Source organism: Lipophrys pholis, assembly GCF_963383615.2.
Source record: "Lipophrys pholis genome assembly, chromosome: 3".
Taxonomy (NCBI): Eukaryota; Metazoa; Chordata; class Actinopteri; order Blenniiformes; family Blenniidae; genus Lipophrys; species Lipophrys pholis.
In genome coordinates, this window is record NC_137627.1 from 25,469,306 (window position 1) to 25,485,867 (window position 16,562).

Genomic DNA, 16,562 nt, shown 5'->3' on the forward strand with positions numbered 1-16,562 from the left:
GTTTAGGACACTGCTGTAATCTACTTGTTCACTGTGCTGTGTGTAACACAAACGTAAGCTCCTGTCTCCACTGAAAGACGATCCTCTGTAACTACTGAACCATATTTACTGTGTTGTCTCTGCATGTTCTCATCTGTCCCACTGGGAAATAGCTCTGCTTTCCATCATCGTTGAAGATGTTTCGACCTTTTCAAATCAGTTTAGTCGGAACTGATGAAGCCACTTGGCAATTGATCAAAATGTCTTGAAAGACGAATGACCAAGTCCAGTTTTGAGGTTTACTCTCTTGGGATTTGACATTACTGTATTGTACTGCTGGGTGGACTGCACGACAACTTGGCAGTTGAAGGTGAAGTTTCAGGTCGTCAGGTGACGTCATGTGATCAGAAATGTTTTTGTGAACGGCCACAGGAAGGTCATCGTCTGCTCACTCTGCAGATACGTGTTCCACTACGCCATGAGTCCTCTCTGAAGTCTCTGAGCTTCACCTCCAACATCCCCTCTTCCCCTTCTGCCGCTGAACGCCTCTGTTCATGTCACTTGATGGAAAAACACCACATACACACTCACATGTACTGAAGTGTGTGTGTGTGTGTGTGTGTGTGTGTGTGTGTGTGTGTGTGTGTGTGTGTGTGTGTGTGTGTGTGTGTGTGTGTGTGTGTGTGTGTGTGCGTGTGCGTGTGCGTGTGCGTGTGTGTGTGTGTTCATTATCCGTGACCCATCTCTGGGGACGATAACTCTACTAATGAACTGACATCTATACAAATGAAACCTCATGGCTGACCTATACGTGTCTCTCTCATACACATTTTCTTTATCACTCTTCTCCTGATTCTCTGCGTCGCTCCGCTCGTCTGTTGTTGAGCTGATGATAATGTGGGATGTGGTGTTCCATGTTCGTGCATGACGTGAGCTCGCTTGTGTTTTTGTTTGCTGTGCCTGTGGGAGGTTGCAGAATTGTTCTGCCTCTGTGTTTGCTGGAGAATGTTTTAAAATGCCTTTACAAGTGAAATCCTCTCATCTCTCTCTCTCTCTCTCTCTCTCTCTCTCTCTCTCTCTCTCTCTCTCTCTCTCTGCAGCCTGCCACTGACTAGGCGCTCTATGTGGATCAAGAGTTGAGGAAGGAGCACCTGGGACTAGTGGTGAGTTCCCGCTCCCTCTCTTGTTTTCTTCTCCTCCTCCTGGGCTTTGCAGTAATTGGGTCGGACGTTTCCACCATCAGAAGTGTCTGAACGGTGCGACTTGGTGGGATCATGTAATGCTTTGCAGGCAGTCTGCAGGACCTCATCTCCATCACCTGCAGCGAGTCACGACCACGCCGAGTTTTCTGGCTGTTAAATAATAGACGCAGTTGTGTTTTCTGTTCTGTTTCTGCCTCAGGGAGGAAGAATTCTCGCTGTTGCAGGGAAGATATAATGTGTTTACTTATCAGTGTTTGGGCTTATATAGAAGTCTTTAGAAAGTACTGGGTTCACTTGACTAAATAATGCAGACAAAAAGTAACTAGTTACTGGGGAAAGTAACTCTTGCTTTACTTTTATTGTTCTTTATTTAGGCCTGTCTGAATAATGATAAACATTGTATTATTGTTTTGACCTTATTATCTGAACTGTCAGCACCACGTAGGTCAGTCTAATGACAGATTCAATAGTGGAGGAAGATGCTCTGTAATCTGGATGTGAGGAGGAATATGCTCTATATCTGGATGTTAGGAAGAAGACGCTCTATAATCTGGATGTTGGGAGGAATATGGTCAATAATCTGGATGTTAGGAAGAAGATGCTCTAGAATCCGGATGTGAGAAAGAAGATGCTCTAGAATCTGGATGTGAGGAAGAAGATGCTCTAGAATCTGGACGTTAGGAGGAGGATGCTCTGTAATCTGGATGTTAGGAAGACAATGCTCTATAATCTGGATGTTGGGAAGAAGATGCTCTATAATCTGGGTGTTAGGAAGAATATGCTCTATAATTTCGAATGTCAGTGGAGGAAGATGCTCTATAATCTGAATGTTAGCTCTTCTTGAAATGAATATACTTATATACTAAGAATCAGAAACCATAAAGCTGCGATAAACTACCAACATATAGACCTCTATTGAAGGCGGCTAACGCTAATCAGAGCCGCTGTTTGTGTGTGTGTGTGTGTGTGTGTGTGTGTGTGTGTGTGTGTGTGTGTGTGTGTGTGTGTGTGTGTGTGTGTGTGTGTGTGTGTGTGTGTGTGTGTGTGTGTGTGTGTGCGTGTGCGTGTGCGTGTGCGTGTGCGTGTGGGTGTGTGGGTGTGTGTGCGCGTTACTCCTGAAGAAAGCAGTGTTTTCCCAGCGTAATGGAGATAAATGTTATTGTGACGTTTTCTTGCTCTCTATATATTTTTCATGCAATCTGCAGCATTTTCAACCCACTTACAACCGACATAGTTTGTCATGTAATAGAATAAAACAAGTATTTGTACCTGCCTCGCTTTAGTGTAACATCGCATGTATTCATGCATAACACACACACACACACACACACACACACACACACACACACACACACACACACACACACACACACACACACACACACACACACACACACACACACACACACACACACACACACACACACACACAGTGACAAGACACTCTGTGACAGCAGTGAGATTTCTGTTGCGCAATCAGACCAAGAAACAAACAAACACACAAACAAACAAACAAGTTGCACACGTGTCTTGACCAATGAAACAGCCTGGAGGGCTTGGAGGCCGAACACAGTGCATTCTGGGTGAGAGCAACTGGAACAGTTCATTAGTTGTGTCACCCTGCAGCCCGGCCAGGTGATGAATGGGAGCTGTCGGAGAATCTTTCCTGCTCCCAGATCAGACACAACATCTAAACACCACACGGTGAGGTGGGTTATGTTGATTGTCTGGTTACTGAGGAAACTGTTGGGGAATTCATGCTGCTGTTCAGGCTCCTTCTTCCATCGTTAAGCATGATTCACTAAGAATCACCTACAAGAAATCACCACAATAATCCAGTGGGTGCTTTTAACTTCATTCACAGGCATGTAGTGCAAGTTAACAAAGTTTACTGCGATATTATCCACCATGAAAGGTCCCACATGTTGTAAGTGTGAATGTAAAGGAGATCAGGTGAACGTGTCATCGTCTTATTGTTTATTTTCTTTGGGATTTTGGCCCAGACTGAATATATGACAGGGATTAATGGTTTGACTGTGCCCTCACAGTAGCAAGTGTTTCTGTTTTATGTGTGTTTCTTCTTGCATATTTGTTTGATGAAGTGTAAAGAAGTGAAAAGAGAAACAGAAAACGTAACTCTTTCATACATGTACGTATTTCCTAACTTACTGTGGATGTTTTGTTGTTCAGATACGTACATAAATTGGTTGAATGTGGTACTTGGAGTATTATTGCACTGGGCTCAATATTAAATGGGGATGACCAGACCTCGAGCTGAAGTGTCCAACATGTGGTCTGTGGACTCTGTGGACTTTATACAGGGTCAAATTATAATGAAAACATTAACTGTAATATTTCCTGAAAGTACCTGCTATTACACCAGTAACAACAGATGGCCGCACTGGGTTGAGTATAGAGTCGTAAAAGCTAGATAACCTGTTTGAAACAGCTTAAAAATGTTAATAGGAGGACGTTTGTTTTTCATGACCAATGAGAATCTGTAGACAAACACTGTTACATGGAAGATTTCAGATTGTTTTTATCCAACAAGCTCTCAAGGCTCTAGAAGAAAATCCCTGCAGCTAGTAAAGGTTTGCACAGAGTCATATTTTGTGCACGCACATGTGGAAGCTGACCTACAAACACTGAGGATTAATCGAGTGAAAGTTTGAGGCAGATCAGTCTCATGTTGGATTTTTAGTTTTTGCCGAAAGGCTTGGATATATTGGATGGTTTCCTCCACCCACATGTCCGCCTCAGTGGTGTCACATTACATTTTGTGTTTGTTTGAGCTCAATGTCCAATCCAGTCGCTCAACTCCAGGAAACAAACATGGAAAAATAACCTTTTCTGTCAGATCGATCTCATATGAACAGAATCTAAAGCAGACTAACCCTCATTTTAATATTACTGTTTTCCTATAATGTCACTCGCGGAGATATTCTCAGTCAATCAATCACCAGAAAGGGCTTGTATGGTCCAGTGATCTCCAGAGCTGCACCTTCGGGACTAACCAGTCGCTCCACAGCTCCACTGGGGATGGGAATTGATAAGCAGAATCAAAAATGGAATTGAAATTGTTAAACATCTTAATGATTTGATTGTTGTTGTTTTTTCAACAATGTGTTTTATTAATTTCCCCACAAAACATTTGTTCCAAAAAACATATTAAATAATAACAACGTAAGCCAAGAATTAATACAGAAACAAAACAAAAAGACAGAAAAAAAAGACAAAAACTAAATATAAATAAAACCAAATCAATTGTCACACTCAATAGCCTTAAAACGTTCCATTTTCAAATTATTTTGCTTTACCCCTAACTACATAAGTAAATTTGTCTCTTTCCAAGATAGAGCCATGATCCTCCTGGCCTGCAGGAGGCCAAAGTTGATCAAGTGTTATCTCTGGTATTAACGTAGAAGTTATCTGGGTATATACCCAAGATACAAAGTTTTGCTGTGCAAGGTATTTATATACCTATGATTTCACTCAAAGTGCACACAATAATTTTCCAAAAAGTTCCCAATTTAGGGCAATCCCATACACAATGGATCAAAGTGCCTTTCTCAGTCAGACATTTCACACATGTATCTGGAATCTCCCGGGACCATTTGTTGCGTTTCTCTGGAGTTATGTACGTCCTCATTAACCATTTGTGTTGCAGGAGTTTCATTCTTGTGTTAATTGTTTGTGTTTGAGCGATTAAACAAGCCACTCAGCATCTTCAATCTCTTCTTGTATATCCACACTTCAAACATTCATTCCATCATTGCAAGATTCCTTGTCATACAAATTGAGTGTTGCATATAAAATAGAAATTTGCCCTTTCCTGTGCCCATGCTTTATCACAATACCCTCCAGGCAGTACAAAGGTGGCTCACGAAGAGTTTCATGATGTCTTGAAGAGACAAACTGCTTCACTTGTAAGTACTTAAAAAAGTGTTTAAGGGGAATTAAAAATTTCAATCTAAGATAGTTAAATGTTAATAGAGAGCCCTGGTCATATAGATCGCCAACGTTTTGTACACCTTTGTCAGCCCAAACCTTAAAACCGCGATCTGCCCTGCCCGGAGTGAACTGCATATTTCCCCAAATAGGAGAGAACTGGGAAATAATGGGCGTATCACCGATATGTTTGTGAGCTTTGAACCATATATCGATGGCAGTTTTTAAAAAGGGATTTGTTGTTTGTCTTTTTAAGATGTTCAGATCAGCTGAATATAAATATATGCTTGACGAAACTTTAGATATTGTTTGTTCAACAGAATCCCATGCAGGAGGAGATTGTTTGAAGAAATAAAACATAGTGCAGCGAAGCTTAGTGGCCCAATAATACGGAAGATACAATATCCTAAGTCTAAGTCTAGATTTTCTATTGTTCCAGCTAAACCTACAAAAACACCAGAGATGTCTTTAAAAAAAAGATTTCAACAATGGTAATGGAAGTGATTGAAACAGGTATAGATATTTTGGCAGAATAGTCATCTTAATTAAATAAATTTGACGTATCATTGATATAGGTATTGTTGATCACCTTTCTAGCAATTCGCGTACTTCACCCATCAATGGATCATAATTTGCTTTAACAATTGTATTAATTTGGGGGGTAATCTTAATTCCAAGATAAGTGAAACCTTCTTTCACATTGAGGAATGGCGATCTCATAACTGGGTTATTCCTTCCTCTTCATTCAAAAAGCGTATGGAGGACTTTGTGTCATTAATATTATATCCAGAAAACTGACCAAATGTATTGGTTAAAGATAATACTGCTGGAATGCTAGTTGATAGTTTTGACAAAAGGGATTACATCATCCGCATATAGTGATATCCTATGTTCTTGGTCTCCAATAGTTTTTCCTGACAGATTGATTTCAGTTCTAACGGACATGGCTAGTGGTTCAATGGCTAATATAAACAGCATTATTTTATTTGATAAATTGTTATTGGTCATCATACGGGCCACAGGACCAGTGTACAGCAGCTGTATCCATTTCCCAAGATTTTCTCTCAGTCCATATCTCGGCAGCACATTAAACAGATAAGGCCATTCGATTCTATCAAACGCCTGTCTTGGATCCAGAGACAGTAATGCTGTGTCTCTAAAGTTATTACTACAATGAATTATATTAAGCACTCCCTGGCGACTCTTTACAAATCCATTTTGATCATTATGCACTAAGGATGAAATATAAGGGTCTAATCTTTTTGCAAGTACTTTACATAGTAGTTTTGTGTCTACTCCCATAAGACAAATTGGCCTATATGATGCACAATCGGTTGGTAATTTACCTGGAGATATCAAATGACTCATTGAACTTATTAAGAAGTGGAGTTAACAGCTGTTTCTGAAAAGTTTTACAAAATTCTATAGGCAGGCCATCAGGTCCTGGAACCTTGCCTGAATTGATATTTGTAATGGCCTGCAATAACTCTTGTACAGTTATATTGCTATCTTAATCCCTCTTGGCCTCTTCTGTAAGCACTTTGGAGTGCTTTGATCGAGAAAGGTATCACTATCAGCGAAGGTGGCAAAACATTGTGACTTATACAGTGATTGGTAAAAATCTTTAAATGCATTGTTGATCCTTGTGGATCGTTTGTAATATCTTCTGACGGTGTGGTTATGCCATTAATGGCTCTTTCAGACTCCATTTTTGTAATTCTCCATGCTAACAGTTTACCAGCTTTTCCCACCTGATCATAAAATAAAAAAGATCAATAAACTTTTTCGCTTGTTAGTTTGTTGTATTCTGCTCTAAGGGCCAGTACTTGTTTCTGTTTATTAGGATTATCATTCTCATTTATATGTACTTCTAAAAATTGTATTTCTTTCTCTCATTTCAGTATTTCTGTTTTTTGTTTCTTGTTTTGAGTGCTTGTAAAGCTCATAATTTCCCCTCTAATATATGCCTTGAACGCTTCCCAACGTACTGGCGCATTTGTTTGATCAGTATTTATCTCAAAATAAATATCTATCTTATTTTCTACATATCTAATAAACTCTTTATTTTGCAGCCATCTTACTTGCAAGCGCCAATTAAAGTGAGATAGTTTAAGCTTATCTAGAAATATAGACAGAGAGATTGGAGAGTGGTCACTAATAACTATACAATCATACCAACAATTCTTAGTTTTTGATACCAGCTCATGTGACACTAAAAAGTAGTCAATACGGGACCTCGACTTATGTAGCCCTGAACAACATAAATATTCAGATTTATCTGGGTTAAGTTTCCTCCAAATTTCTGCCAAATTCAAATCGGTCATATATTGTAATATTGTTTTCCGAAATTTAATTTTTTGGGAGTCAGATTTTGTGGAACGATCAACCAAGGGGTTCAAAGTACAATTAAAATCTCCTCCAACTATCTTTAAGTCAAACTAAGAAGGTAGAGACAAAATACATTTTCAAATAATTTCGGGTTGTCCTCATTAGATGCGATGACAAACCTTTCTTTGGGGTCCTGGATAGTATTAGTAAGTTGAAAAGGAATTGTCTTATGAATAAGAATTAACACCCCCTGAACATATTTGTTATATATTGCATGTATAACTTGACCTTGCACTTTTTTAATGTCAGAAACTGGTAGATTAATTTCCTGGAGAAAAATGATTGTAGAATGTAAATTTTTAAGCCTGTTGACAACCTGTTTCAATTTAGTTAACTTATTGAGTCTCCGGACATTCCAGCTCGCAATTATTAACTCTGACAGTTTGGGATTTTCCATATTTTAAGTATATTAAAAGTCTACCATGTTGAAGTGTGACACAAAAACAGGAGTAAAAACTAGAAAGGAAATTTTTTGTGCCTGCCTTCTGCTGCCGATCGATACCCTCTAAATACTTGCCACTACTACTGTATATGTACTTTGACTTTTTTTCTTTTTTTTTTAAACAGGCAAAAAAAAAAGAAATTCACATCTAACATAAAATGTGAACTGGAACAGGAAAGAAAGAAAGCTCCAGTTTTGCCTGAAAGGCAGTGGGAAGAAGAAAACCTATTAAACCCACCCCCATTTTCAATTCATATTTACATAATGAACGTCACAGTTCCATCTTCCATTTTTCTGTAAGTGTGGATTCAAAACTGAATGGCAATCATCTATACACATTATTTAATAAATCATACAACAATAGAATACATAAGACATACTAGCAATGTTAATCAACAAAATACCAACAATGGGAAAAAAACAAAAAACACATATCAATAATAGTCGTTAGAGTATTTATGTAAAATTTTAAATAAGAACCACCCTCTCTGTATTGGGACCAGACCTGATGTTTATTATATTATATATAGAGTCAGTTGTCAATTTAAGGCTTAAAACAACAAACAAGGTGTTCCGGATTGTCTTGAACACTCCGCGGATCGTCTTCCTCACTCTCCTGAAATGACAGGTGGAGGTCGAGCGCAGAGGGACGTCTTCTGCTCCACATTTTTCATCAGAGGAACCATAAGCTTCTTCCTCAACATCAACTCTCTGTTCAGTGATGAAAGCGGCAACGTCACTGAGGGTCCCTGAGAGCTCAGAACGCCCCGAGGCGGAGTCCTGGGGGTCCTGGTGGGAGCTGAAACCTGATTTCTCCGGTGGACAGTCATTGGTCTGGTCCTGGGAGGGATTTCTGAGGGGGTCCTGGTTGATGGGGTCCTGGGAGGGACCATCAAGGGGCTCTTCGTTGAGGGGGTCCTGGGAGGGACCGCCGAGTGGCTCCTCGTTGAGGGGGTCCTGAGAGGGACCACTGAGGGGGTGTGGGTGAAGGGGTCCTGGGAGGGACCGCTGAGGGGCTCCTGGTCGAGGAAGGACCGGGTGATGAAGGGGTGTTGCAGCGCTTCACGGGGGGTCAGTCTCTGCTCTCCGTCCAGATGTACGAGCCCCTTCAGAAGGTGGACCAGCGCCGCCCTTTCCCCTGTTTGTTGGTTTTTCTCTCAGCTCCCATCCGTTTGAATGGGAAATTTTTCGCTGTTTTTCAGGGTTTTTTGGGGGGGAAACCGTTAGCCGTGGCACTTCTAAAAGTCATAGCACACTATTCCTGAATTTTTCACACGTTTTGATGTGCTTTTTGTGTACCTGCTCCAAACGGAGCGGGACTAGTGCACTACGTGCCGAAAAAACTTCCAGAAAAATGTTTGGAAAATTGTTGAATTCCTAGGAACAGTAATCTTTGTGCCTTGCCTCATTGAGGCAGGCACAAGAATGAAAATAAGAGCAAACAAGTAAAACACCATCCCAGGAAACACCAACCCAAACATCCACGCTCCTTGAAAAACCGCACCCTTCCCTTACTTTAAGCAAATATAGGGGCAAACGCCCATCCACACCAGTGAGGAGTGACAAAACTATGATAGCAGATATATATATATATATATATATATATATATATATATATATATATATATATATATATATATATATAGTCCCCCCGCAACTCTGCATTATATCAAATTTAATTAAAGAAAGAAAACTAAGCAAACAAATTTATATATTTTTTTCTTTCTTTTACCAAGCTTGAATGTCCTGCTATAACTAATGGAGCATATATAATGCTACATGAATGCTACTGAACAAGAATGGAACACTTATATGTACATATATTTATGTATAAGTTGCATAAAATAAATTGTCCACCAAATATGGTAGTTACATCCCAGCATACAAAACAAAATATATTAAAATATAAAACCAAAAAACTCCATTATTAAAAAATGAACAAATATGAATTTAATTGCACCTTTTTGGTTGTCTTTATCCAGTCCACTGTGTTCAGCCATACTCCGTAGCCATGTCGGAGTCACAAAGTTAGGTCAAAAGAAAGTTCTCAGCCTCTTGAGGTGTGGAGAAAAGAATTATTCTCCACAGGGCCCCCAGAAAAAAATCATTTCTTTTGAAAATGAATATAAAATGATAAAATAAATATACTTCTGTAGAAATTAACAAAATACAACATAAATTACTCTGTAGCATTTACACAAGATTGTCCAGTAACACTTTCAATATTTTTCTAATACAAATTAATGTTCACCTTTTGAAAGGGTATATGAGCTCAACACACAAAAATAAAACTATGTCAGCCAGCAACAAATACAATCAATCAAGTTGAATCCAATGGAACTGGGAAATCTACAACCATCAACTATGAAGAATTCACAATTATTTTGCGTATTATTTCACTATTTACTGGAAATACTCTCTAGTCATATTTTCATTAGTCCAGGAAAATTTAATCAGTTCAACCGGACTTCATCATATGTCTTTGAAGATGTTTTGCTCTTTATCCAAACAAGCAACTCATTTCCTGTAGCTTCACTCCCTCAGTGTGTCCTGCGTTACTAATGGCCTCTTCACTGTATCATTGTGTTGCTGTGGCACATTAGCTGAGCTGTCGGCGCTGCGTGGGCCAGTCTAATGACTGATACAGGCTCAGGCTAATGTTGAGTAATGTGGAACATTGGAACACCTGGAAAATAACCCATGTGTTTGTTTTTTATTCAGTAGAAACAGTTCTATTCAACTCAATTTCATTTGTATAGCGCTACATAAAACACAGTCAGCATCAACTTATAGAACTGGCAGTTAAAAGACATAAAGTCCTGAAATGATTCAAGTTTGGGTGGTTATGTGCAGGCCTGGAGCTGTTCCAGAAATTTATGCAGAAAAATCATAGAGTGTTTGTTTACTCTAAAAACATTCACCTCTTTTTATATATTTATATACCCGTCAGTGTTTGGGATGGGCTGCGGCGAGGATGATGAGAGGACTCGTCTCTGAGCTGTCGACTCGCTGCGCTGGGAATAAGTTCACTTTGAACGTCCATCTGACCCCAGAAAACGACACACTCCAGTCATTCCAGAGTTATACATCTTGTTAAATATGTCACATTTTGACCCCTGACATGGCCTTTTCTTTTATTGTGAGATCGTCACGATTCAGCAGAAGGAAGAAGGATTGTGTAAACCAGCCTTCACAATTAAACTGAGATTACACAAGTATTTAAAGGATAAAAAAATTAAAAAATAAACAAATATCCATACTAATAGATCTTGGTTCATATTGCAAATGTAAAGCATTTGTAATAGTACTTCAAAACATGTTGGTCTTTTAAAGAGGACATATGTACATGTACATGTGATGTGATTCCTGTTGAATTTCTTAGTTTATCACAAAATGTGATATAATAAACCGAGGAGGTGCTATTGTTTTAAACACCTCTTTTTTTTCCCGCCCAAACCTGTATTTGTGAGTCCTTTTGTCCGCATTTGGTTTTCCTGATGGAAATCTATGGTCAAACCACTGCTGCACGCCACAACAACACACACACACACACACACACACACACACACACACACACACACACACACACACACACACACACACACACACACACACACACACACACACACACACACACACACACACACACACACACACACACACACACAACACGGTGGTATCCACCTCAGCAGCGACTGCAGGTCACGCACGGCTGTAATTCCCTGCTGAGGAGCTGTTTGGCAGCAGCCTGAGGACTGGTTGTGTCTTTAGAGCCGAACACAATGAAGAAAACACTCTGAATATCGAGCGAACACGCAGACCCAGCTGCAGTTTTCGCTCTCCGCTTCTCTCCACATCTCCTTTTTCCATTCACGCCCTATTTACCCTCAATTTATACGCCAATTCCACGTCCGCTTCCATATTGCAGAGGCTCCAAGATGCAGTGACTTATTGAAGAGAGAACCCGCAGCTCTGCAGATTAGACTGCAGGTGGAAGCACACAGATTGATCAGTGATGAAATACTGAAGGACCTGACATTCATTTCTCTGACGGTGGACCAGAAACTGTGAACACGGATCATAAAAAATTCACAAGCTGAAGTGCTGGAAGTCTACTATCTCTCTCTATTTTTTCTTTTTTTTTCTTTACAAGTCAAATAAATCAGCAGGGCCTGTGATGTTTTCTACTGGAACAAAAATAAATCTGCTCTTAAAATCCAAATGTTCCTCTTCAGATTTCAGATTTCCATCACTTTGGTTTGAGGTGTGTTGAATTGATTCATGTAGCTTTACATTAAAGTAGTGATTCTCAACGGCACTGAGAAAAGTAAATCTGAGCAGAAGTTGTGAAGTCAGCAATAATAATTCAAGTTTGCATCTTCACACAAATATATCTGGTATTGAAGTATGAATTATTTCTTCAAAATAAAAGACACTGCAATTTATTTTGTGGAAAATGAATGAAGTAATGTGAGCCAACCTTTACACATTCATCCACACAGCAAATAACCATGTTGTTGTCTTCACTGTGTTTCATTCAATATTTCAAAACACCAAATACCCATAAGCCATCAGTGTTCCTGAGCACCACAGATGATAGAATGATGACATACAAAGAGGCAGATGATATTACCGTATTAGTGGAAGATAGACTCCGAACAATCCATGAAACATACACTCCAGATTATACAGATGATCTAACGATCTTAGAAAGGAAAAATACAAACTTCACTTTACTTGCATTTTATTTTTCTTGTAAAAAAAAAAGGAAGTAGTTTAAACAAAGAACAATCTTGCTTTAATTACATAAATAAATACTGCAAAAAGTTGTTTTATTTTTGTATTAAATAAATCTATTACAATATTTTTATCAGTGAAGAGAGCAGAGGTAAATGCAGGCATGACAACGAACATTTGCTAAGATTTTCATGATATTTAGATTAAACTGCGTTTGTAGCATGTCAGCACGTGTGGAACAACTAATAACGTAACGCTGACTCTAAAATGTAAAGACTTTAAAAGAGACTGGTGCACAGTATGTCTCCTTGATGAATGGATATGATGACTATACCACCCACTATAACTATTTCTGAAAAGCAGACAGTATAATACCTGTTGTTCATCCAGGCGGGAGGTTTCTCAAAGCAAACAGAATCAGGTCAACTGGACTTGGTCAGAAACAAGTAAAAGCTGTTAGAGAACATTTGTATGTACTGTATATGATCCACAGGCAATAGAAAGCAATAGAAATGTGAGCGGCAACCCCCTGATCCCCAGATTATTCTTATTGCTCCACCATAACCGAAGCTCTCTGACGCCCCCCAGTGGAGCCCCATCCACTTTAATCCAGTGTGTTTTTATATACATCTTTATTGTGTGTTTTCATAAAAAACGAGATTTGATTTAAAACCTTTTTTGTGAATATGAGTGTTCCGCCCCAGCCTAGGAGCTCCATTCCACTCCATTGGTCCAAACAGCCACAAACTACTTCTCAGTGCAATAGTGAGTTTATTTACAAGGTGCTCTTGTGTACAACAAGCAAATAACGAGTCCTTAACAAATTAATCTAAGACTGAGCTCTACGATGAAAACAAACCAAAAATCACCCTCATTCTGTCAGGGGTAAAACTTACCTAGCAAACAAAAGGAAAACAAACATAAACAAGAGAAAAGGATTTAACCCAGAAAGTAAAGCTCACTCCACTAACACACACACTGCAGGCTGCACTCTGCCTGTTTGGCTGAATGAAGATGGCTCCGCTTTATGTGGTAAATAAAAAACATAAAAAAGCCGAAGAATGTGTAGAAAAACACCCAAATTAACAGAGACAAAGGAATCAAATCGTCAATCTTATGTTGCAACAACTTCTCCCATCAGAACATAAAATGAATGAAACATGTCATCTTCCTCTTGCTGTATTCTTTTAGTGGCTTGTTGAAAATCAGTGTTGGATTGTGAAGATTTGAGCGGAATTTCACACATGAATTGAGATTTTCAGTCACGTACGTCCTCCAGCTCTCGGGGCAGTTTTGGGACCCCGAGTTTTCTGTTCAGATTGAGTTTTTGTGTGTCAGTGCATCCTAACGGGCTATTTTCTCGCCCCGGCCTCTCTTTGCGAGCTTCTGCTCTGCCAGCTGACACTGATTGCCTCCTCCAAACGAGCCGGGCTCAGCAGGCATAAAGAAAATGATTGTTGAGAGACCAATTTGCTCCTTGATTTATCCTAATGAGAATTTGTGTGTGTGTGTGTGTGTGTGTGTGTGTGTGAGAGGGAGGGTGAGAGTGGAAAAGAGAGCGTGTTTGTCAGCGTCCCTTTGTTATTTGCGCTTCGCGGTGAGCTCCGGTCCCACTGGACTGAGTCTGGTTCTGTGGCAGCGGGGAGACGAGCGGCAGTTTCAGCTTCTCGTGACTCCAAAATAATGTGTTGTGTCACTCATAGTGGCATCTCTTCTACCGGCTTTCTGATTATTTGAATCATGGATAAAGGAGAACATTTCTACATCAAGTGTCAGAATTGTTGAAAACAAATATTCATGATAACAAGAGTTGGATCCGACAAACAGTCTCGTCATCATTAGAAAAGAATCACTTAAAGATGTCATATCATACAGCTTATCAACACTTTTGTTTTGGTCTAAAAACATTGTTTTAAAGTTTATTGCCCCAAATCCAGCTTTTCCTTGATTTTCCTCCATTTGAATATTGGATCATAGGAGCTACATTCAGAATCTGCTGTGTCTGTGTGAGCTGGACTGGCTCCGCCCACACATGCCCATCTTGGGAAGAGGAGGAAGTACTTCCTCTTGTGGTGCCATGTGTCAGAGTAGAGCTGCGTAATTGTGGGTGGGGCAAAGGGAGGGCCTACCTTCACTGTGATTGGCTAAACCCCCGATGACACTATATAGGGTTTGATTTCTGATTGGTTTGTTGGAGCAACTCACTTTTTAAAAACTGAAACAATGGAAAACCATTAGAAAGTGAATTTTGCATGATTTTAGTGATGAGAGGTGATTCTGGAGACAAATTTCTGAGTCAACAAAAAATTTCAAAACTAGTTGACCAGTCTAAGAAAATAAAAAAATCAGTGTCTTGATTTTAGGCTCATCATATTCCCTGAGCCTCCTGGATCATAGTATGTCAGTAGGTAAACAATGTCTGAGGTCGTGTTTGCTCAACAACGTTTCAAGTAAAAACGCATCATTTTCAGAATCACAACTGTTTCATTGCCAGGTACTATCAAAATGAACATTTCCACAGTAGGAGGAATTTTTTGGGGGTGTAAAGGCGCAATGGGCTGGAACAGTTTGTGTCCGGGGTGAGAGGGGTCGGCTCCATTCTGGGCTGCTGGTCTCCTGGTCCTGGAGAAGTTGAGCTCCTGGAGAGCTGGGAGGTTACAGCCAATCACCTTCTCAGCAGAACAGAGGACCTGCTGCAGCTTGGCCTTGTCCCTGGCCATGGCTGCAGCGAACCAGACAGTGATGGATGAGGTGTGGATAGACTGAATGATGGCAGTGTAGAAGTTCACCAGCATCTTAGCCATAGAAAGTCCATCCTCTGCTGAGCCTTCTTGGTGAGGGATGAGGGACTCCAGGTCTGGGCCGGCAGCATTACAGGGGTTCAGTTTTTTACTTAGTCTGTTCACATCTCCTTCTTTGATGGTCAGTGACTGGTGGGTGGAGGAGTGGCGGTTGTCAGGTCTGTCCAATGGCAGTAGAATTCGTTCAGGTTGTGGGTCAGGCGCAGGTCGTTAACAGAGTGGGGGGCTTTAGGCTGAGTTGTTGGTTCAGTTTCTCTCCATGAAGGGATTTAGCTCTTCTCTCTTCTTTGTTGAATCTGTCCTTGGCCTCCTTGTATCTGTCCTTGTCCCCATGAATCAGCCTTTTTCTCTGACCGGAGCCTTTCAGTTCACCAGGGTTTGTCATTATTGGAGCTCACCCTGCTGCACGATTGCATGATGCTGAAAAACATCCCAGTTCGTAGTGTCCAGACACCCCTGAAGTTCTTCCACAGTCTCGCTGGTCCACTCCTCTGAAGTCCTCACAACAGGTTGGTTTTACTTTCTCCCTGCATGCGGGGATCAGGTGCACCATGATGTGGTGGGACTGGCCAATTGCGGTGCGAGGAACAGCGTGATAGGAGCCACTGATGGTGGAGTAGCAGTGGTCCGGAACATCCCTACCCCCCTTCGCTTTATATGTTGCAAGTTTATAATATCACAAATCCACAAGTATAGAAACACAAATTTCTTTTTAAGCAGAATTAAAAAAAACAGGATAGCAACTTTGTTAAACTAAAAATGAAAGCCTCTAAATGTATAAAGTTCTCTATAAACTATAAATGACTATTGCTTAGATCAGTTTATGTTCTTTTTAGTAATCTACTGAGTGCAGGTTGGAAAAATAAAAACATCACGCGGCGATGAAAATATTTTGTCAAGTTACTACACGTCTAAATCCTTGATCTGAGACAAAAACTGAAATAATTTAAGCCTGATGATACAATGAATGGGCAAGTCAGCTCTCTGCTTTATTGTGTTTCTGATATCTGAGAAAAATGAATAAATCTACTGCAACGTCATTAAATGTGAAGTCAAGAAGAGAAC

General features: G+C 40.0%; 1 protein-coding gene across 1 annotated transcript in view; it reads left to right on the forward strand.

Moving 5' to 3' along the window:
* The window catches only part of LOC308106947 (sodium/calcium exchanger 2-like), a gene marked incomplete at its 3' end in the record, with an annotated part of 182,031 nt that overhangs the window by 119,960 nt on the left and 45,509 nt on the right, over positions 1 to 16,562 (forward strand). The window contains exon 3 of the mRNA XM_080458990.1: positions 1,080 to 1,142. The remainder of the gene's footprint in view (positions 1 to 1,079; positions 1,143 to 16,562) is intronic.